We start from the raw sequence: 21,528 nt of genomic DNA, 5'->3' as shown, positions 1-21,528 counted from the left end.
CCAATAAAGCCTTGCCTGAATTTCTTGTCTGGCCTCTAGTCAATTTATATTGATTGGGGAAGGCCAAGAACCCTGGTTGGTATCAGGGTGAAGGTCCTGGAATTATGGATTGGGGAAGTTGAGCACCTTCCTGGGGGCACAGGGACTCATCCAGGGGAGGGATTTGAGCAGATTTGCCTTGAGGTTTAGCTCCTCATTCTGTGATGCTTTTTTCCATGATTAGTTTTTTAAAACATCTCTCTGCTAGAATCTTAGAGTGGCCTCAAGCCAACATCCAGCAAAAAGCCAGGGCACCCAACGATACAGCTGCAAAGAAAGAATTCTGCCAACAACCAGAATGAACTTGGAATTGGATTCTTCCCCAGTCAAGCCTCCAGATGAGAAGGCAGCCCAGTCAGCAGCTTGATTGCAGCCTTGTGAGACCATGAACAGAACACCTGGCTAAGCCTGCCTGGACTCCTGACGCACGGAACTATGAGGTGATAAACTGTGTTGTTTTAAGCTGCTAAGTTGGTGATCATTTGTTATGCAGCATAGAAAACTAGTAGAATATCCATTCCTACCACTCTAAACCACTACATGCTAATCAAAGTTTTCATCCTTTCAGTGTACTTTTCCATTCCAATCTTGTTTTATATCCAATTTATTAATAATCAATGAACGTGGTAAATTTTAAAACCGTAAAAGAGTTTATAGTAAAACATCTTCTCTTGCTTCTCTGTTCCCAATCACTCTGTTTCCTTCCCCAGGGACAACCTGTGTTACCAGTTTCTTGTTTATCTTTCAAGGGAAGTTCTACATATCTATGTGCAAATCCACTACATATGTATTCTTATTTTGCATGAATGGATTCTACCGTATATACTGTTTTGCACCTTGTTTTTCAGTTAGTGTGTCTTGGAGATTATTCTGTATCAGCACAGTCAAAGTTCTTTCTTTTTTAGATGGATGTATCATCATTTAATAACTTCTTTACAAAACAGAAATAGAGTCACAGATGTAGAAAACTTATGGTTACTGGGGGGAAAGGAGGGGGAGGGATAAACTGGGAGATTGGGATTGACATATACACACTACTATATATAAAATACATAAGTAATAAAGATCTACTATGTAGCACAGGAAAGTCTACTCAATACCCTGTAATGGCCTATATGGGAAAAGAATCTAAAAAGGAGTAGATATATGTATATGTATAACTGATTCACTTTGCTGTACACCTGAAACTAACACAACGTTGTAAATCAACTCTACTCCAATTAAAAAAAAAAAAAGAAAAAACAGTCTCCGATTGATGGGCTTCTAGGAAGTGTTCCATCTTTTGTTCTTACAAACAACAACATGACTTTGTACTTTCGTAATTTGGCACGTGTGTAAGTATTTCTGCAGGAGAACGTCCTAGAAGTGGAATTTTAGGGTGAAAGGATGTATATCTTTATACTAGTGATTGATATTGCCTCCCTTCCAGAATTCATTACGATTCATTCTTCTGTCAACAATTTATGAGAGCTCCTGTTTCTCTTACCCTCACCAAGACAGTATCAATCATTTTGCTTCTTGGCAAAAAAATGGTTTATCATGTGCATTTAATTTGAGGTTAAGTATATTTTCATAGGTTCAAGAAATATTTGTGTTTTCTTTTCTGAAATCTGTTTATATCCTTTGTCCACTTTCTTATTTGTTTGCTGGTCTTTTTTATCCCAGACTGATTTGTAGAGCTCTTTATCCATTAGGATAATTAGCCCTTTGTCTGTAATACGAATTGCAAATACTGTATTTTTCCTAGATTGCATTTTGATTTTGTTTACGGTGGTGTTTGCAATGTTACTTTTATTACCAATTTATTAGACTTTCCCTCCCTTGCTTTCCCCTTTCTCCCTCCCCGCCTCCTTCCCAGCTTCTGAGTTTGTTATACTTGGAAAGTCCTTCCCCATTCTGAGATAATAACAAAAATTCCCCATTATTATGCTTCGGAAATGTCAGGTTAATACGGCACAAGGAAGTCAGTTTCTTTGAAATTGACCAACAAAAGGACCTCTGGTATGAACGACAGAGAAAAGAGAAATTTCAACTTTTAAAGCCAGAACATGGAGGCGGGTGCAGTCTGGGCAAAGACCGTACGCAGCAATCCAGAGATCCCAGCCAAGATTAGCCTGACTCCCCCGGTACAGGTGCCCAGATTTTGCCCCAGTTCCAGGCTCCCTCACACTGAGGACCTGAGGCCCATGTTGCCAACAAGTGCCAGCATCTTTACCTGTAAAATGGGAATGCCATTACCTGTCCCACCTTGCCTGCCTTGCTGGGTGGCTGTGTGGAACAAGTGAGACCGAGGAGCGTGAAAAGGCCCTCAAAACCGTCAAGTCCGTTATACAGGCACCTTGCCCTCCTTAGTTATCCAGGAGAAATATGTCCAGCCGGATCAATACCAATGGCTCCACCATCCTCAAAAGTATCCTGGCTGGAAAACTCCAAGTCATCTTTCATTCCCTTCTCCCCACCTCGTCCACATCCAAGGAGTTGCCAAGACTCTTTGATTCTAATGCTAAAATTTCTCTTGCGTGTGTCTTCTCTTTTCTACTTTAACCATCACTGCCATCGTTCTGCATTCATCATTTCTTGGCTCAAAATGGTTGTTCTCAGTGTCTGCTTGTCACTGGTCCTTTTCTTCCCCCAGTCTTCTGCTCCCAGACCTGGGCCCTGGCTTGTCCGTGGAAGGGCACTGGCCACACCTGCTTGGAGCCAGTTAAATATGAATATGGAAGGAGACTATGCGATTGCATTCCCAGCAGCCGCCCCCTTTTCGCCTGCTTACAGACCTCAGTTTAGTGCAGTAGCAGGTGGACAGGGCCAGCTTGTACCCCAGGGGAGTGACTCTTTACTATTTTAAGCCAATCATGGTGATGGTAATTCCATACCCCTTGTCATCAGTGGTTGGCTTAGGAATGGGCGTGGGACACAATTCTGGCTAATGAGATGTGACAGGAAGACCACCAGGGGAATTCTGGGAAAGATTTTCTTGCTCTGAAAGGTGAGCGATAAGAAGTGCTGTTCTGCTGCTGTTTGTTGCTGGTCTGCATGTGATGCCTGGAGCTGTGACAGACATTTTGAGACCAGTACGGGAGGGAGAAAAGCCACCTCAGGTTGTTGATGGCGGAAAGGAAAAAGGGAAAGAATCTGGGTGCATGATAATGTTGAACTGCTGAACTAATCAAGTTCAATTGCCCTGCCTCTGGGCTTATTCCATGAGAGAGTAAATGTGTGGAATGTTCTGTATTGGATTTCTGTGACCTGTAGCCATAAGTGGTCTCACTGCTAAAAAATACCACGATGACATCTATCGATATAACAGGTGGCCTGGCTGGGGCAGAGCTGCCACGTGGCTACCCCTGGCACTGGGGACACCTTGTTCTCCGAAGATCTGTTTGCTGGTGTTAATGTGTGTGGGGCTTCTTGGCCTAGAGGAGGAGGGAGGGTTTGGGGTACAAGCAGTGGTGGTGGCAACGGGGAGATGAGGAGAATGGGGGCATAATGATTATCCTCTTCCTTCCCTCACCCCACCCCCAGCCCTTGATCTGCTCTGAGGAATCAGCTGAGAGCCTTGTTGGAGAGAGTGTGGGACCAGGAGCTGGAAGTCATGTTCATGAAGGATGTTGGGAAACCCTGAGCCCAAGCTGCTTCAGGGCCCAGCAGGCAGGGAAAAGTGGTAGCAGGGGGACGGGTTAGGAGGCTCTGCAAGAGTCCAGATGGGCAGCAGAAAGAGGCCTGGCCCAGGACAGTGGCCGGGGGGCAAGGAGGGGGCTGGCTGGCTCTTCCTGTGGGAAGGGAGGAGGAGAGAAGAGCCCACCAAGGGCCTCAGTGGTGAGTGACCACAGAGCCTGGATCCCGCACTTGGCAAGCTGGGAGTGATACATCCTGACGTGCCCTTTGGCTCCTTGGCGATGTCACGTTGCTGGGGCCAGAGTGGGTCATGGGAGGTGTCACATGGGCCAGCAGACCCGGGAGCAGGACAGAGCCCTGACTCCCGCCCCTGGTTTGGAGGTGGACGTGGGAAGGAGTAACAGATCTGGGAGATGGGCCTTAGGTCTGCGGCAGGTGGTGAGTTTCCGCTGGAAGCAGGGGTGGTGGTGGCAGTGGTGGGCGGGGTCTGCAGGAAGTGTCTCGCCTGCATGTTGCACCCACCAGTGCTGGCCAGTAGGGGAGTCATGGTACCTCTTGCATGCACAGCAGTGCCTGCCGCCAGGAGGGGGCAGCACTGCGGTTTTGTGCACACATCCAGGGGTCTGGGCATCCTGCAGGGAAAGTCCACAGATCTGCAGCCTGGACTTGCTTCCTAACCACCACCTGGAATTTCCTGAGGCCACACAAAGCCTTTCCATGTTTGTTTCCGCCTTCCCCACCCTGACAGGCGTGTTCAGATGCAGTGGAAGTCCGGCCCCAGTGTTGGTGACAGGTGGGCACCTGTAGCTGGATTCTGTTGCCATAGCAGCTAAGTAGGGAAAACTGCCTCAGAGCTCAGGGGCTGATTAGACCACAGAGCCAGCCCGCTTCCCTCTATCATCATGTCTTCCGGGGCACTGTTGTGTGAAAGTGCCCAGGATGACACAGGAATTTTCTGAGAGGAAATTTACGTGGATGGGATATTTGACCAAAAAATATTATCCCCATTCCCTTCCTCATATATACCTGCCACGACCAGACACAAAATGCAGTTTCCTGTCTCCTCGTCAACTAGCAGCTGCCACCAGAAAGGCAACCCCACTTCCTGTTGACACACAGAGTTATGGAGAATAAAGTATGTTTGTTTCAGAACATTATTCAGAGCAGTCTGAAAAATTTACCAATGCTCCACCATGTGACCTAACATTGGGCTTGGGAATGTCTTAGTCATCTCAGGCTGCCATAACAAGATACCACAGACTGGGTGGCTTTAAAATAAAAAAAAATAAACATTTATTTCTCTGGAGACTGGGAAGTCCAAGATCAAGGTGCTGGCTGATTCAGTTTCTCGTGAGGACTCTTATTTCTGGCCTGCAGATGACCACCTTCTTGCAGTGTGCACACATGGCCTTTCCTCGGTGTGTGTGAAGAGAGAATGAGCAAGCTCTCTGGTGTATCTCCTTCTTAGGACACTAGTTCCATCGCGAGGGTTTTACCCTCATGACCTCATCTAACCCTGTGACCACAGCTCCAAATACTATCACATTTGGCTTTGGAGCTACCACAAGTGAATTTTGGGAGGATACAAACATTCAGTCCGTAACGTGGGGTTACACAAATTGAAAGTGACCCTTCAATACCTAAAAGGAAACATTTATTTTTTTCATTCATTCATTCGTCTGTTCATTCATTCATTCAATAATTTTTTTTGAGTGCCAGACACTATTCAATGTCCTAGGGATAGAGCAGTGAAAAAAAGACAAAAATTCGCGTGTCATGAAGCTTACCTTATTCGTGGCAAGAGATGGGAAAATTAATAAGTAAGCAAGTAATTATGTGATGAGTGGGTGACAAGTGCAATCAAAAAAGCATAAGGTAGGGGAGAAGGACAGGATGGTAGAGGGAGATTTGCTCTTTTTATGGAATGATCAAGGAAGGCCTGTTGGAAAGGGGCATTGGAACAGGTTTAATGGTGGCTATAGAATGACTCTTGCAGGTTTTCTGCTACAGAGAACATCCCTGACTGAGGGCCACAGTTAACCTTTGAAATCCACTGCTGCATTTGTGTGAAGGTTACGTCTCCCACAGCTGCTTCCTGCCAATGACTGCCCTCTCCTGGGAGACAGGGACCCAATATCAGCAAACTTTGGCTCAGGGATTTTACCGAAACTTCTTGAGACTATGCCAAACTCTAGGACCCTTCCATTCTGCCTTCTTTCTTCTCTCCTCTCCTTCCCTTGGGGTCAGACTTGTGTCACCATCAGGCCACAACCCCAGTCTTACCCTGCTCCATCCTTCCTTATTTCCCATCATAAAGGCATTTCCCTCAATAAAAACCTCGCATGATTAACCCCATCTCAGCATCTGCTTCTTAGAGGACCAGGAGTCACACAGGTTTGAAGGAAGTTAGAGAGTAAGCCATGTGATGGCTGAGGGAAAAGTGTTCCAGGCTGAAGGAATGGAGGCTGCCAGTGGCCCTGAGGCAAGAGCATGCCCAGTTTGTGTTAGATCTGGATTTGATTTGACCCTATGCACACGCTAATAAGTTAACCTGTTATCATTTCAGGGATGCCTGCAGAAGACACGAGACTCCTGGGTCAGAGACAAAGGACTTTAGTACTCATGAACCAGCAACACATTCCATTGGTCGAAACCAGTCAATAGGACAGTCCAGATTCAAGGGGAGGGAAGAGGGACTCCTCCTCCTAGTGGGAGGAGCTGCAAAATCAGTTGCAAAGAGGCCTGGGTACCAGGAGGGGAATCATTGCAGCCGGTTTTGCAGACAACTGCCACAATAATGACAGGAAGCAGGTGACTCAGGAGCTTGAGGACCCAGAGAAAATTCCCCCAGTGATCAACCCAGGCCTCCCGGGAGTCTTAAGTCTTTAACCTTTCCTACATCTTACTCAGACCTGACCACCCACCCTGCCAAGGGCCAGCTGCTGCCACCCTGTGGGTCCTGGAGAGAACACAGCCACCACCTTCCCGGCTGGCCTGGGGAGCAGGGCTGAAATAGATCATGTGAGCCTTCCGGTTTTTCACATGCTGTTTGGGTGATGGAGGGAGCTGGGAGGGGTGGAGGCAGCGGGGAATAACTCGCTAGGCCTGCTCCCACCCCAACCATAATTACTCTCCCAGGCTCACCTGCCCTGCCACTGGGGTCTGGCTCGCCACCGAAATAGGAAAGCAATCTGTTTGTGCAGAATGTGCCACTGTTGGAAGTTTCTCTCTCATCATTAACTAATTTGCTGTGCTTTGCCTTGGCCCTTGTTATCTATAACCATGGTAACAACGCAAAGAGCTGTACACACATTTATTTTGGACTGTCGAAGCCCAAGCAGAGTCTATTTCTGGCTCTTGGCTTCGGAGAGGCTGGGTGGGTCTGGAGGCCTGGGGTTGGGGGTCCCACCCTCGGTCCTGTGCCTGTCCTTGTGTGACCTCTAGACAGAACTCCTCCTCTGGGGCCTCAGTTTCGTGGTCAGCGGTCTCTACGTGTCCTGTGTGTACTTAGGCTCTAGAGGGAGAGTTGCCTGGCCCTGCCGGGAGGCTGTGAGCTGGCTACGAACGTGGGGACGTAGGCAGTGGAGCGTGGTTGCCGCAGCTGGTGGTCCCCTGTCTCTGCTAATTTGGTGTCCTCACTATATAATTATCCTGTGAGATTCCCTGACTGAAGACAACTTTTTAAAATATCCTTCCCAGCTCCCACCACTCATTGCCCAGATTCGTGAATGGGGAAAGTGGGTGTTTGTAGCTTTTGGCGGAGAATGAGGGATGTTATGCAACCTGCCCGTCTCTGAACTTCCCCAGCACCATCCCCACTCTGGGGTTCAGGAAGGAGGAATAGGGCCTTTGGGGATGGGAGGGTGTGGATTTTGACCTCTCTGGGCCTCAGTTTTCTCATCTGTCAAGTGGGGGAGAAAAGTATCTTCCTTATGGCGTGATGTGAAAAGACAGCACACTGTGCCTTCTGACCACAGAGAGTGTGATGGGAATGTGGGCTGTCTCCCTATTCATGTGACCTTAGGCTGGTGCCTTCACTCCTCTGAGCCTCAATTTTCCTAGCTCTAAATGGGCTCAATCATAGGTATCTAACAGGGGGCTTGTGGGGTTAAAAGAAATCCTGCCAAAAAATGCCTGGCCTGGTGTCAGTCCTCAGCGACTGGTATTTATTGTGATTGTCAGCATAGGTACGATATCCTGTTTCACCCTGCAGGATCCTTGCAGATCTGGGTGTGTCTTCCTGCTGGCTGTGGGCTGGGTTGCCAGCCCCATAAGATGTGGCCAGAGCTGGCAACTAATGGACCTGTCAGCTCAGTTCAGAGCACTTCTTGGAGCTCCCCAGAGGCAGGTGCGGATGCCACATAGATGAGCCACATTCCCCTGATGCACTCCTGACATTTCCGGAGAGCCTTCCCCCGCCCGCCTGGGTCAGTGGTCAGACTGAGTCACAGCCCCTCCTGGCAGGTCCCAGCTGCCCACTGCCCCGGGGCGCAGAGGAGGAGGAAGCTGGACAGAGTCAACCCACTGATAGGCAACTCTTTCTCTACATTTATATTCTAAAACTTTAGACTTTTTAAAATAATTAATTAATTGATTTAGGTTGTGTTGGGTCTTCGTTGCTGTGCACGGGCTTTCTTTAGTTGCAATGAGCGGGGGCTACTCTTGGCTGCGGTGCGCGGGCTTCTCATTGCGGTGGCTTCTCTTGTTGCGGAGCACGGGCTCTAGGTGCGCGGGCTCAGTAGTTGTGGCACGCAGGCTCAGTAGTTGTGGCTTGCGGGCTCAGTAGTTGTGGCTCGCGGGCTCTAGAGTGCAGGCTCAGTAGTTGTGGCGCACAGGCTTAGTTGCTCCGCAGCACTTGGGATCTTCCCGGACCAGGGCTCGAACCCATGTCCCCTGCATTGGCAGGCAGATTCTTAACCACTGCGCCACCAAGGAATCCCTAGAATTTGTTTTTTATTTAACATGCGTATTGGTTGTTATTCTAAGAGACAGCAGGTACTTAGAATGCTCTGACCATTACTGATCTACTGCACATGTCAACACATGTTGATTTAAACACAGAAGAAGGTCTGGAAAGAACCCCCAGAGTGTAAGAGTTGTTACCTCTGGGGCAGCGAGTGGGGGTGGACAGAGCACCTCCTGCGTCATAGACGGAAGGAAGGGGCAGTAGCAACGATGTTGACTAACGTCGTTTGAGTGAGTGCTCTTCTGTACGCTTTACGTTTAAAAATTAAAAAAAAAAAAAAGATGGGTTGTTTTGGAATTGGAAATAAATTTTCAAAATTTAAGAAGAGATATTGAAAACCCTTTTCAGGAGGAGGCACGTCTCTATCATCTTTGATGGTGTCGACTGGGCTCATCTTCAACCTCGCCCTGAGGCTGTTTCCCATGCCTCTTCTCATTTCACACATGAGACAGTGCAGCTTCTGTCCCGGGGCCTTTGCATGCAGCATCTGACTCACGCCTGTTCCAGTTCTCCAAGGCAGGTCTTTCTCTTGCCCTCGGACATGCAAGCAAAGCAGGTTCAGAGCATGACTCTCGGCCACCCTGCCTCCTCACGAAGGCCAGACTGAACGCAGGCTTCCTGAAGCCTTAAGTGCCTGCCATACATGCAGCCTTTTTGAGGAAAGACCCTCTGCTGTGCAGACCCCTGGGCTGGCCACCCCTGTCCCCACTCCAGAGAAAATTTGAGGAGTGTACTGGTGGGGGGCAATGCTTCCTGTTCCAGGGGATTATCTCCCCTTGAACCCGAGGGAGGTCTGGCCAGTGTTCTGTTTTGGGGGGACCTCCAGAGCAGCGGGGCCATGCCTCTCCCCGATCCCCAGGATTTTCAGCATTCACGCAGGTCGGCATCAGAGTGTTTGCCTTTTCACACTGAGGTTAGCAATTTTTAAAAGCAGAGATTGAAAGTCTGCATTCTGGTTGTCTGCTCTGCCCGGACAGGACCAGAGCAGGACAGTCACAGGTCTCTCCTCGGTGGCAGAAGGTATGTAGATACGCTGACTTGCTTTGGTGGAGTCTCAGCGGAGGGTTTGAATCTTGGCTCTGCCACTTATTGGCTCTGGGACCTTGAGTAAGTTACCGTAAATATCTGAGCCTCAGTTTCCATATCTACAAAAGAGGGATTCAAAATACCTCACGGAATTGAAAGAGGCCTCCATTACCTGAGATCGAGGCTAGAGGCTGCTCCAAGTAATGAATATTAATAATAAAGGTCAGAAGACAAATCACGAGCAGTATGATAGGGAGAGGTTCTGTGCAAGGCAGTGAGGCTAAAACATAAGGGTTTATCAGCGCTGCTGCCTGTGTGTGAGAGAAAGAGCAGCCCTCCCCATCCCAGATTATTACAGGGAAGGGGGCCCAGTGTCGTGGGATCTGACTTTAACTCTGCCACTTACCTGCTGGGTGACCTTGGGTGGGTTCCTTGCCCTCTCTGGGCCCCAGAGCTGAGCCTCTCCATGCAAGGTGCCCACATCCACTGTGTTTCCAGGTGTTTCTTTCCAGGCGCATCCCTACTGACCCTTCTCTCCTTGTGTAGGGGGGCCGTTGTGTCTGGGGGAAGGAGGGAGCAGCCCTCCCTTCTCCCTCCGCAGCTCCTGTGCCCTCCGGCCTGCTGCATTTCTGAGCCAACCCAGCACCAGACACCCCTTAGCCCGCCGCCCTGGCTGTGGGTGCCCCAGACTTGAGTTGTTCCTGAGATCACACTGACCTCAGAGCCCCAGACCCCACATGGACCAGCTCACAGGCCTGAGGTTCGACTTTCGGATCCCCCGTTTCAGTTTGGGTCCCTCACTCTGCCTCTGGGCTCCTCTGGGACTACACCCTGCTCTGGACCCCTAGCACCCCACCGTCTTCTGCCAGCCAGCTGCCCCGTGGGCTCCTGAGGGCAGGAACCATCTCTTCCGGAATTAGGCAGATGTGGTTTTGCTTCCCCTGACACCGTGCTGGGCTGGCAGGTGACCCCTCTCTCCTGGGACAACCTTGGAGGGGTTCACTGCTCCCTTGCCAAAGGTCAATCTCTGCTGCCCCCCATTTTCCCTCCTTGGTCTCCGGCTGTGGGCTGCCATGGGCCTGGCATGCCTTTCCCCTGAGCCCCTCCCTGGCCCTGAGCCCACAGGGCTCCACAGGGCGGACCTGGGGACAGGGGAAGCCGCGAGCCCCTGTCCCAGCAGCTGGCTTTGGCTTTGGGTTTTCCCTTCACTCCAGGCAGCCCCTGCTCCTTCATGCTCCTCCCTTTAGCTGCTCAGGATTGGTGCCACCAGCCAGGCCCAGCTCTGGTCCCAGGAATGCACTTCCCCCAGCACCTGTGGCACCAGCTCATCCAGCCACACCAGGGCATTGGCAGGAAGGTGGGGGTGACATGGAGGCCACACGTCCTCCTGGGTTCTGCAGCGCCGAGAGGAGCCGCTGAGCCCAGACGGCAGCCCCCAGCCCGGAGGCCGTGCAAGGCTGGGGTCAAGGTGAGTCTCACTGCCCACTCCTTCCCCCACAGTTGTGTGTGAGCAGATGCCAGATCCCCAGGCCGGGCAGAAGAGGACGTGGCAGGGAGTTTGCGCTGAGAACACAGTCTCAGCTCATCAGCAGTGGAGACGCCCAAGGTCTCCTGACTCCCTGCCCAGGGCTCTCCCACACTGCATCACAGGCACTGTTTGGAAGTGGCCGATAGCTGGCTCTATCCGGCAAATCTTCATCAAGTCCACCCCAGGTGTGGCTACTGGGAGATTTCAATTCTCCGAGCTGTCCTGGTGCCCGGCCTTGGGTTGTTTCCTCTGGCACTGTGTGGGGCGGGCAGGTGACCGTGCTGGGACTCACCTCTGCAATGGGTCAGCTGCCCTTTCTCTAAACTACAGCCCGGCCACAGAGCCAGCAACAGACATAAAAGAAGAAATCCAATAAGCCGGGTAATGGTGGAAATTAATAGTGGTAATTAATAGCTAAGAGCATGCAGAGACCATGGCAACCACGGTTGGATGACAAAGGCACAAACCTTATTTCCTTCTGTGGGCTGCGCTCCAAAAGGCTCCATTTCTTTGTAAACAACCTGCACTAGCTTTGCGAAGATGCAAAGCGCCCTGGGTCTGAGGCCCCACCTTGAGTAGAAAAACACTGACTTTGGAGTCAGCCTTGATTCTGAGCCCCATCTCCCTTGCTTTCCCTTGCTGTGTCATCTTGGGCAATTCACTGTACTTCTCTGAGCCTGTTTCTCCATCTATAAAATGGGGAGAACAAATCCCAATTGACAGAGCTTCTGAAGAGTCAACAGGTGATAAGTGTGAGAGGGGGGATGGGCTTTGGAGCCAGCCTGCCTGAGTTCAGTTCTGGCACCATCATCTATTAGCTGTGTGACCTTGGGGCAAGTCATCAACCACTCTGAGCCTCAGTGGTCTCATTTGTAAAATGGGGATAATAATAACAGTACCCATATCAAAGGGGAAGGGGATACAGGAGTGCAATGAACCTTGGGGTCCAAAACAGCTTCCTGGAGCTGGAGAACAGTTTTATGGCAGATTGAATTTTAGTATAGCTTCTGATTCTAATACTAAATTATAATACTATTTATGATAACTAACATTTGTTGGGTACTTGTTATTCACTCCAGCTTTATACATATCTCATTCACTCTTTACTACAACTTTGTGATTACCCCCATTTTTTAATGTTATTTATTTGTTTGTTTATTTATTTATTTATCGCTGCGTTGGGTCTTCGTTTCTGTGCACGGCGAGCGTTTCTCTAGTTGCGGCGAGCGGGGGCTACTCTTTGTTGCTGTGTGCAGGCTTCTCATTGTGGTGGCTTCTCTTGTTGTGGAGCGCGGGCTCTAGGTGTGCAGACTTCAGTAGTTGTGCAGCGCAGGCTCAGTAGTTGTGACTCGGAGGCTCTAGAGCACAGCCTCAGTAGTTGTGGCACACGGGCTTAGCTGCTCCGCGGCATGTGGGATCCTCCCGGACCAGGGCTCAAACCCGTGTCCCCTGCATTGGCAGGTGGATTCTTAACCACTGTGCCACCAGGGAAGCCCTACCCCCATTTTACTGATGAAGAAACTGAGACTCAGAGAGGTTCCCTAAGGCTTCAGAGCTTGTAAGTGGCAAAATCCGGATAAACCTCATTGATCCAGATGCTGGCATCAGAATGCTGTCTCCAAAGTGATGATGTTGGTGGGCCAATGTCTCCCGTTGGATGACTGTGGCCATCTTCAGGAGCCTTCAAGTTACCTGGTTCTGATAGTGTGGATACGAGGTGAACTAAGGAAATGGAAAAACAATCACTGATTGAATGCCTTCAGGGGATGCTATAAGATCAAACTATCTCAGGAGACTACGGGCCACCTTTGAATTCTGGGTTGAGAGGCGGCCCCATTTGCACAGGTCATCTGACCATCCTGCCCAGCTCTCCCATCTGTTTGGCCTTGGAGGGAAACCTGAAGGAGGGCTAAGGGTGATACCAAGGCTCGAGACCCAGGGTGTGTTCTTCGGACCAGAAAAGTGCCAGCATCGCCTGTTAGATGATGCTGTTAAGGGCTGGATAGAAATGCAGAATCTCAGGCTGCCCCAGACCTACTGAATCGGAATCTGCTTCACAAAATTCCAAGGGATTTGTGTGCACCTTACCATTTGAGAAGCCCTCAACCTGGAGTGAATTCCACATTCTCTTGCTTCAGATGGGTTAGAAATCATGGCAACTGGGACTCCACACAGGGCCCCAGATCACACGGCCTCATTCAAGGCCATCATGGACTCTACCTGTCCTGTGAGCTGACCCAATCAGTTCCCCACCCCAGACCCCCAAGCTGGAGACACCCCTGCTGGCTGAGCACCAAATGGTGACTCCCCCTCCCACCCCCACCCAGGGAAATTCAGCGTCAATTATCAGGAAATTAGTTGTCAGTAACGCTCTTCCTATACCTTCTCATGGGGCGGGGATAGAAGCTTCTGGGATAAGGTCCCCAGAGAGCTGAGCACGTCTGATTTTCATGGCTCACAAAGCTTAAGATGCGTGCTTCCCAAAGGACACACTAGCCCTCTCCCTTTCCCCTATCCAGCCCAGCACCTGGAGAGGGGTGTCTCTTAAGCTGGGAGAAGTCAAAGGGGATCCCGCTAGAGATGAATTATGCTGCTGTGCCCCTGAGCCTCAGATAATTTTGAATACATGGGCCGAATGCGTCAAGGTATACATGATTGAAGTCTTTTGCACCATCCATTTTCTTTAATGCTGATAACTTACTCATTGTGTGACCCCAGTGGTTTCTAGTAGGCGACGTCCTCTTGGGTTTAGCAGAGAACCAGAAGTCAAGATATTTTTGTCGACTGAGATTGCACAATGTTCTGAAAGGGCCCTGTGGCCTGAAGGTGGAGAGCACTGGGGGGGTTGGGGGGGGAAGGACAGCGGCCCCACAGTTGACGGGGGCCCTCTGAGGGTGGGTGGTGCCGATCGCCTCTGAAACTGTCTCAAGGCAGGGGTCCCATGACAACTGATAGGATCGCCTAGACGGCACTGGGCCCAGCTCTTATCGCCCTGGACGATGACTCGTGGCATCTGGGCCTTGTTAACCAGTTTACGTGAGTCATCTGACTGCCTCCCAGGGATGTGAGGGCTGAATCCAAGAGCCAAAGGTGGCGAAGGGTCTGCTGGACCATAAAGCACCCTCCCCACATAACATGGTGTCGCTTCGTGCAGCCAACAGGTTCTCTGCCTCCTGTTGGCCGAGCCATTGCCCTTGAGAACAGCACTGCCCAAGTGGGGGTCGCTTACCATGCCTAAAGAGGGGGAGAGCAGAAATAACTCGAGATGGTGTTGGATTCAGAACACTTCTCAAAGTCTGCTGTCAAAGAGCGGTTATTTTCCAGTCCTCATGGCATTGGAGGAGCCACCTGACACATTCCCATTGTGATGCATCCCCTGGCCCTGTAACTCTGGGGTCAGGAAACCGAGGGCACTGGCACAGCTGCCAGGGGGATATTCCTGGAAGGCCCCCTACACTGAGACAGTCTGCAGCGACTTAATTCTACATCAGATTGATAGTGAACCTCACTAGCACAAAATAATGTACCCCCAACTCAAGTTCTCCTTGGTTTGAACCCCCAAATGCACGCTTCAGTCCTTGCAAGGTGGGCTCGGGATGTTTTGAGGAATCTAAACATATTTTTTAAGATTTGGAAGAGGAACTCAAACACTGATACAAGATACAAAAGTTTTATTTAATAATTTAATAAAACTCAAATACACCATTTTAACTGTAGTTTGAAAAGACATTTTGGAATGTTTCCGTAAAACAAATGAGAAATCACAGATTCCTAATTTGGACATATAGGAAGGTATCCTTCTTTTGACATCATTCAATTAGTTAATTAAAGAACGGAGAGAATATCCAAATAAAAAATGGAATATGGAACAAAAGCTTTAAAGATGAGTAACAAAATTAACAGAAATCATTCTGGCATTGAGGAGTGAATTAAAGCATATAATTCATTAAGATGAAAAGATGAATTTTCAGTACAGGCAATGAATTAGTTCTTGGACGTTTTGATCATCCAATTAATGAAGAGGAGCAATCATATGAAAATATTTGGAAAAGATTTAAATTTCTTTCTGATTTGGAATAAGTACTGACATTGACAAAGATAATGAACCTTACAATATGCTGTTACCAAAATCTATCAGTAACAAAATTGTTAATGGGAGCCATCAATTTAAAGAGAATTTAAGACCCATACATATGCTGTTTATAAGAGACCCACTTCAGACCTAGGGACACATACAGACTGAAAGTGAGGGGATGGAAAAAGATATTCCATGCAAATGGAAATCAAAAGAAAGCTGGAGTAGCAATTCTCATATCAAACAAAATAGACTTTAAAATAAAGACTATTGGGCTTCCCTGGTGGCGCAGTGGTTAAGAATCCACTGGCCAATGCAGGGGACAAGGGTTCGAGGCCTGGTCCAGGAAGATCCCACATGCCACGGAGCAACTAAGCCCGTGCACCACAACTACTGAGCCTGCGCTCTAGAGCCTGTGAGCCACAACTACTGAAGCCCACGTGCTTAGAGTGGCCCCCACTCACCACAACTAGAGAAAGACCACACGCAGCAAAGAAGACCCAACACAGCCAAAAATAAATAAATAAATAAGTAAATAAATTTAAAAAACAAAACAAAACAAAAAAAATCCTGAAACCATATCCTCTAAGATCCGGAACAAGACAAGGTTGCCCACTCTCACCACTATTATTCAACATAGTTTTGGGAGTTTTAGCCACAGCAATCAGAGAAGAAAAAGAAATAAAAGGAATCCAAATCAGAAAAGAAGAAGTAAAACTGTCACTGTTTGCAGATGACATGATACTATACATAGAGAATCCTAAAGATGCTACCAGAAAACTACTAGAGCTAATCAATGAATTTGGTAGAGTAGCAGGATACAAAATTAGTGCACAGAAATCTCTTGCATTCCTATACACTAATGGTGAAAGAGAAATTAAGGCAACACTCCCATTTACCACTGCAACAAAAAGAATAAAGTACCTAGGAATAAACCTACCTAAAGAGACAAAAGACCTGCGGAAAACTCTAAGACACTGATGAAAGAAATTAAAGATGATATAAACAGATGGAGAGATATACTATGTTCTTGGATTGGCAGAATCAACATTGTGAAAATGACTATACTACCCAAAGCAATCTACAGATTCAGTGCAACCCCTATCAAACTACCAATGGCATTTTTCACAGAACTAGAATAAAAAATGTCACAATTTGTATGGAAACACAAAAAACCCTGAATAGCCAAAGCAATCTTGAGAAAGAAAAACGGAGCTGGAGGAATCTGGCTCCCGGACTTCAGACTATACTACAAAGCTACAGTAATCAAGACAGTATGGTACTGGCACAAAAACAGAAATATGGATCAATGGAACAGGATAGAAAGCCCAGAGATAAAGACACGCACATATGGTCACCTCATCTTTGATAAAGGAGGCAAGAGTATAGAATGGAGAAAAGACAGCTTCTTCAATAAGTGGTGCTGGGAAAACTGGACAGCTACATGTAAAAGAATGAAATTAGAACACTTCCTAACACCACATACAAAAATAAACTCAAAATGGATTAAAGACCTAAATGTAAGGCCAAGACACTATAAAACTCTTAGAGGGGGCTTCCCTGGTGGCGCAGTGGTTGAAAATCTGCCTGCCAATGCAGGGCACACGGGTTCGAGCCCTGGTTTGGGAAGATCCCACATGCCGCAGAGCAACTGGGCCCGTGAGCCACAACTACTGAGCCTGCGTGTCTGAAGCCTGTGCTCCGCAACAAGAGAGGCCGCGATAGTGAGAGGCCCGTGCACTGCGATGAGGAGTGGCCCCCGCTCGCCGCAGCTAGAGAAAGCCCTTGCACAGAAACGAAGACCCAACACAGCCATAAATAAATAAATAAATAAATAATAAATAAATTAAAAAAAAAAAAACTCTTAGAGGAAAACATAGGCAGAACACTCTATGACATAAATCACAGCAAGATCCTTTTTGACCCACCTCCTAGAGAAATGGAAATAAAAACAAAAATAAACAAATGGGACCTAATGAAACTGAAAAGCTTTTGCACAGCAAAGGAAACCATGAAAGAGACAAAAAGACAACCCTCAGAATGGGAGAATATATTTGCAAATGAAGTAACTGACAAAGGATTAATCTCCAAAATATACAAGCAGCTCATGCAGCTCAGTATCAAAAAAACAAACAACCCAATCCAAAAATGGGTAGAAGACCTAAATAGACATTACTCCAAAGAAAATATACAGATTGCCAACAAACACATGAAAAGGTGCTCAACATCACTAATCATTAGAGAAATGCAAATCCAAACTACAATGAGGTATCACCTCACACCTGTCAGAATGGCCATCATCAAAAAAATCTACAAACAATAAATGCTGGAGAGGGCGTGAAGAAAAGAGAACCCTCTTGCACTGTTGGTGGGAATGTAAATTGATACAGCCACTATGGAGAACAGTATGGAGGTTCCTTAAAAAACTAAAAATAGAACTACCATACGACCCAGCAATCCCAGTACTGGGCATATACCCTGAGAAAACCATAATTCAAAAAGAGACATGTACCACAATGTTCATTGCAGCTCTATTTACAATAGCCAGGACATGGAAGCAATCTAGGTGTCCGTCGACAGATGAATGGATAAAGATGATGTGGCACATATATACGATGGAATACTACTCAGCCATAAAAAGAAATGAAACTGAATTATTTGTAGTGAGGTGGATGGACCTAGAATCTGTCATACAGAGTGAAGTAAGTCAGAAGAGAAAAACAAATACCGTATGCTAACACATATATATGGAATCCAAAAAGAAAAATGGTGATGATGAACCTAGGAGCAGGACAAGGAATAAAGACATAGACGTAGAGAATGGACTTGAGGACACAGGGAGGGGGAAAGGTAAGCTGGGGCGAAGTGAGAGAGTAGCATTGACATATATACACTACCAAATGTAAAATAGATATCTAGTGGGAAGCAGCTGCATAGCACAGGGAGATCAGCTCGGTGCTTTGTGACCACCTAGAGAGGTGGGAGACACAAGAGGGAGGGGATATGGGGATATACATATGCATATAGCTGATTCACTTTGTTATACAGCAGAAACTAACACAACACTATAAAGCAATTATACTCCAATAAAGATGTTAAAAAAATAAAATAAAAAAAATAAAGAGAATTTAAGGGACTTCCCTGCTATCCTTGATAGAAGTTTTCCCAAATAGGTAACGATCCTAAAATTTTATTTGACTTTGCAAATAATAAGTTGTGACTTTATCAAACAATAAAAAAATTTTTTTCTTATCCACCATGCTGGAGGACTGATTTATCTCTATATTCTCTCTACCAAAAAAATTGATCTCATCAACTTATTGTCCTATGCAGAGGCTGTCAAAGATTATGCAGGCAAAAGTATTTTAAAGATGTCAGACATTCTATTCATAAAAATACTATGTTCTGATTTTTGTGAAGTTGGTAATATTTTCCAGCTTCAAAAAATCGTAATTTGTTGTGATTATTTTTCTCGTTCTAAATCAATGTTAGATTTTTTACTCAAATTTGGTTTTGTATTCTTCTACTTAAGAGGCTTCCCACTTCCCCCTGCCAGAAACACACACACACACACACACACACACACACACACACACACACACACCCCTGTATGATCTTCAGGTCCCACGAAAACTGGAAGTGCCTAAACTTATCCTTCCTGATTCCACGCCAATCTCTAGGCCTTCCCTGAGTCCCCAGGAGAGGAAATGCCCTCTGCTCTGGGTTTCCACAGGACCACGGAGGACCCTCTTATTGCCCCTCACCTAGTTTGGTATTTATGTGCTTCTCCCTTCCCCAAGGGCAAGAGCTGCATCTTATAGGTGTTTCTAGCTGCACCCAGCGCAGGGCCTGGCCCTGAACAGACACTTAAGAATGTGAGCGTTGTGGGTGAGGGCGCCCCTCGGAGTCAATGGGGATAGTTCTTGGCGCTCAGAGCATCTGCACCCTGCACACTTCCTCCTTCAGGAGGGACTCCCTCTGGTTTTCCAGGAACTTTCATATATATAGTTTTTCTCTTCTCTCCTTGCTCTCTGGAAAAGACTGGATACTCATTCACTCTGGGATTCAAATATCTGACTGACGTCTGACTTTAGATTAAAACGTGTGCCTTTCCAGAGACTTTAGCCCCAAGTACTGACACTCCTAGTGGTGGACTTGCAGGCATGGTGAGTTGGGGAGGCGTGTGGGGCTTGGGTAGCTTTCTGCCCGATTCAGGCCTCAAGCTTCCGGGAGTCCATGTCTGTTAGTGGTTGACTGATGTCAAGAAGAGCACGGCTGGGACGTCCCTGGCGGTCCAGTGGTTAGGACTCTGTGCTTCCATTGCAGAGGACACGGGTTCGATCCCTGGTCCGGGAACTAAAATCCTGCATGCTGTGCAGAATGGCCAGAAAAACAAACAAACAAAAAACGAACAAACAAAAGAGTATGGCTGGGGATGGCCAGGTGGGAGGGAGGGAAGGAAGAACTGAGCACGTGTGGAGGGGTGGAGAGACATCCTCATGGGGCAGGGCAGTTACTGGACCACAAGTATAAGCCTTCCATTTCTCGAGTTCCTCCGGAGAAACTGGGAGTCCAAAATAATTCCATCCCTGAGTATATGTGACTTATTTTTTCTCTCTTAAACAGATCATTTGAGCCTCAGTTTCCTCATCTGTAACATGGGGAGGTAATTCTTACAGTGCTGAACCTTGGGAGAAGTGGATTAAAGAACAGACATGACGACGCTGAGCAAGCACAGTGACAAGCCCTGGGGGGTAGCAGATGCTCATGTAACCTGCATTGCTGATGCTGTTGACCCAGCACTGGCCTGAGGTCAGGACACCTGCCTGCTTTGAGTCCCAGCTCTGCCCCTGCTGGCTGGGTGCCTCCCCAGAATTTTTCCAGATTATCAGAGGGCCGCATGCCTTTGCCAGTTTGGAAACTATTAAAGGTCTGAAGCCACATAGATTCTTGGAGTGAAGTTGTGGAATTCCTGGGCCATAGCCATCCTCAGCATCCACTGAAACCAGGGCTTTGCAAACTGTTTTAGCCACAGAACCCTTTGTTCACATGGAATTTTATGTAGTGGCCCAGTATATAAAACAGGTAAAATGGGGCTGGTCTGGTGGCAGCGCAAGGCGAGGGGCTCAGAGGCCTGTGCCCTGCTCGCTTAGTCTGGAGGTCTGGGGACAGCCTTGTTCCCCCAGTACTGTTCCTCATGGAATTTCCATGAAACCCAGGGTTCCATCGTGGAAACTGATTCTAGTCGAAATGCCGTTTGGGACTGGAAGGGGAAGACTGTATATCATAAAGGAGGAAGATAATGTCTCAAATAACTCGAGGAGTCCTTTGTTCTCTCTTGGCCTCAGTTTACCCATCTGTAATCGGGAGGGGTCGGTAGGTGGAGCACCTCTGAATTTCCAGGGTGTCTGTAACGCCTGTCTAACACATGGCACAGGCGCCACCTAGTGGTGAGGAAGGGCTCTGGCAGCTGGCGAGATGCCCAGCTATTTCCCCAGGTGTAGGAGGCAAAGGTGAGGTTGTATGCAGATGACCCCACCTTTTGGCCAGGATGGCACCTCTCTGGATACAGGTATTAAGAGGCACGGCGAAAAATCTGCTCCCTGGTTCTGCCACTATACCCTGTGTGACCTTGGCTCCCCAACCTGCAACCCGAATGGGTTGAATGAAGTTCTTAATGTGGGATCTATGGATCTGTGGTGGAGGATTTTGTGAAATCCCTGAAATTTAAAGAAAATTTTGTATGAATAGGCAGTTATGTGTGAGTGAGGGTCTAGTTCTTTAATTGCTTTCTGAAGGAGTCCTTTAGGTCTAGATGAACTCCAAGGGCACCCAGGGTTCAGGAATTCCGGGATCTCCCCCTTTTGGAAGGTGCACACGTTCAAACAACTTAGATGGCTGACGTTTGGCAGATGCATCCAGTTTACCAGTTTATGTGAAGAAATACTCAGGAAGCCAAAGATAAATGGAAAGCAAAAGCCCTCTAGGTAAGTCCCAGCAACCAAGGATATGCAGCTCTGGCCCCAGTGGCCTGAGGTTGGGAGCCGAGCTTTGGAGCTCTGCAAACCTCTGCTAGCTAGGGGCACTGTCTGGGCTTTCGCACCCCTGATGGGACCTCCGTGGTCCCTGGGCACCTTCAAAGGTAGAGATTGACAACTGGCAGAACTGGAGGACTGTAGTCCTCATGGTCTCTCTCCTTCTAGGCCATGGTGATGGGCTCTTGTCTCAGGTTTCACTCAACTCCCTTCACCCCCAAAGCCCCATTTTTTTTACTGG

The 21,528-nt window shown here is 47.9% G+C and overlaps 2 long non-coding RNA genes across 3 annotated transcripts in view; both read left to right on the top strand.

Annotated features, from left to right (window-relative positions):
- LOC309627043 overlaps nucleotides 1-10,519 on the top strand; it is a 62,123-nt gene extending 51,604 nt beyond the window's left edge. The window contains exon 3 of one of the 2 annotated variants that reach the window (XR_014243508.1): nucleotides 224-10,519. This is a non-coding gene — a long non-coding RNA (uncharacterized lncRNA). The remainder of the gene's footprint in view (nucleotides 1-223) is intronic. The other variant, XR_014243509.1, reaches the window with a different exon arrangement.
- Nucleotides 10,520-10,656: 137 nt separating this feature from the next.
- On the top strand, nucleotides 10,657-20,199 carry LOC309627050. Its single transcript, XR_014243516.1, has 2 exons — nucleotides 10,657-11,117; nucleotides 19,879-20,199. It is a non-coding gene; the product is annotated as an uncharacterized lncRNA (long non-coding RNA).
- The last annotated feature ends 1,329 nt before the right edge of the window (nucleotides 20,200-21,528 follow it).

Source organism: Balaenoptera borealis (assembly GCF_965194805.1).
Source record: "Balaenoptera borealis genome assembly, chromosome: 3".
Lineage (NCBI taxonomy): Eukaryota > Metazoa > Chordata > Mammalia > Artiodactyla > Balaenopteridae > Balaenoptera > Balaenoptera borealis.
The sequence above is the reverse complement of the archived record's forward strand: the minus strand, read 5'-3'. Positions and strand labels throughout refer to the sequence as shown.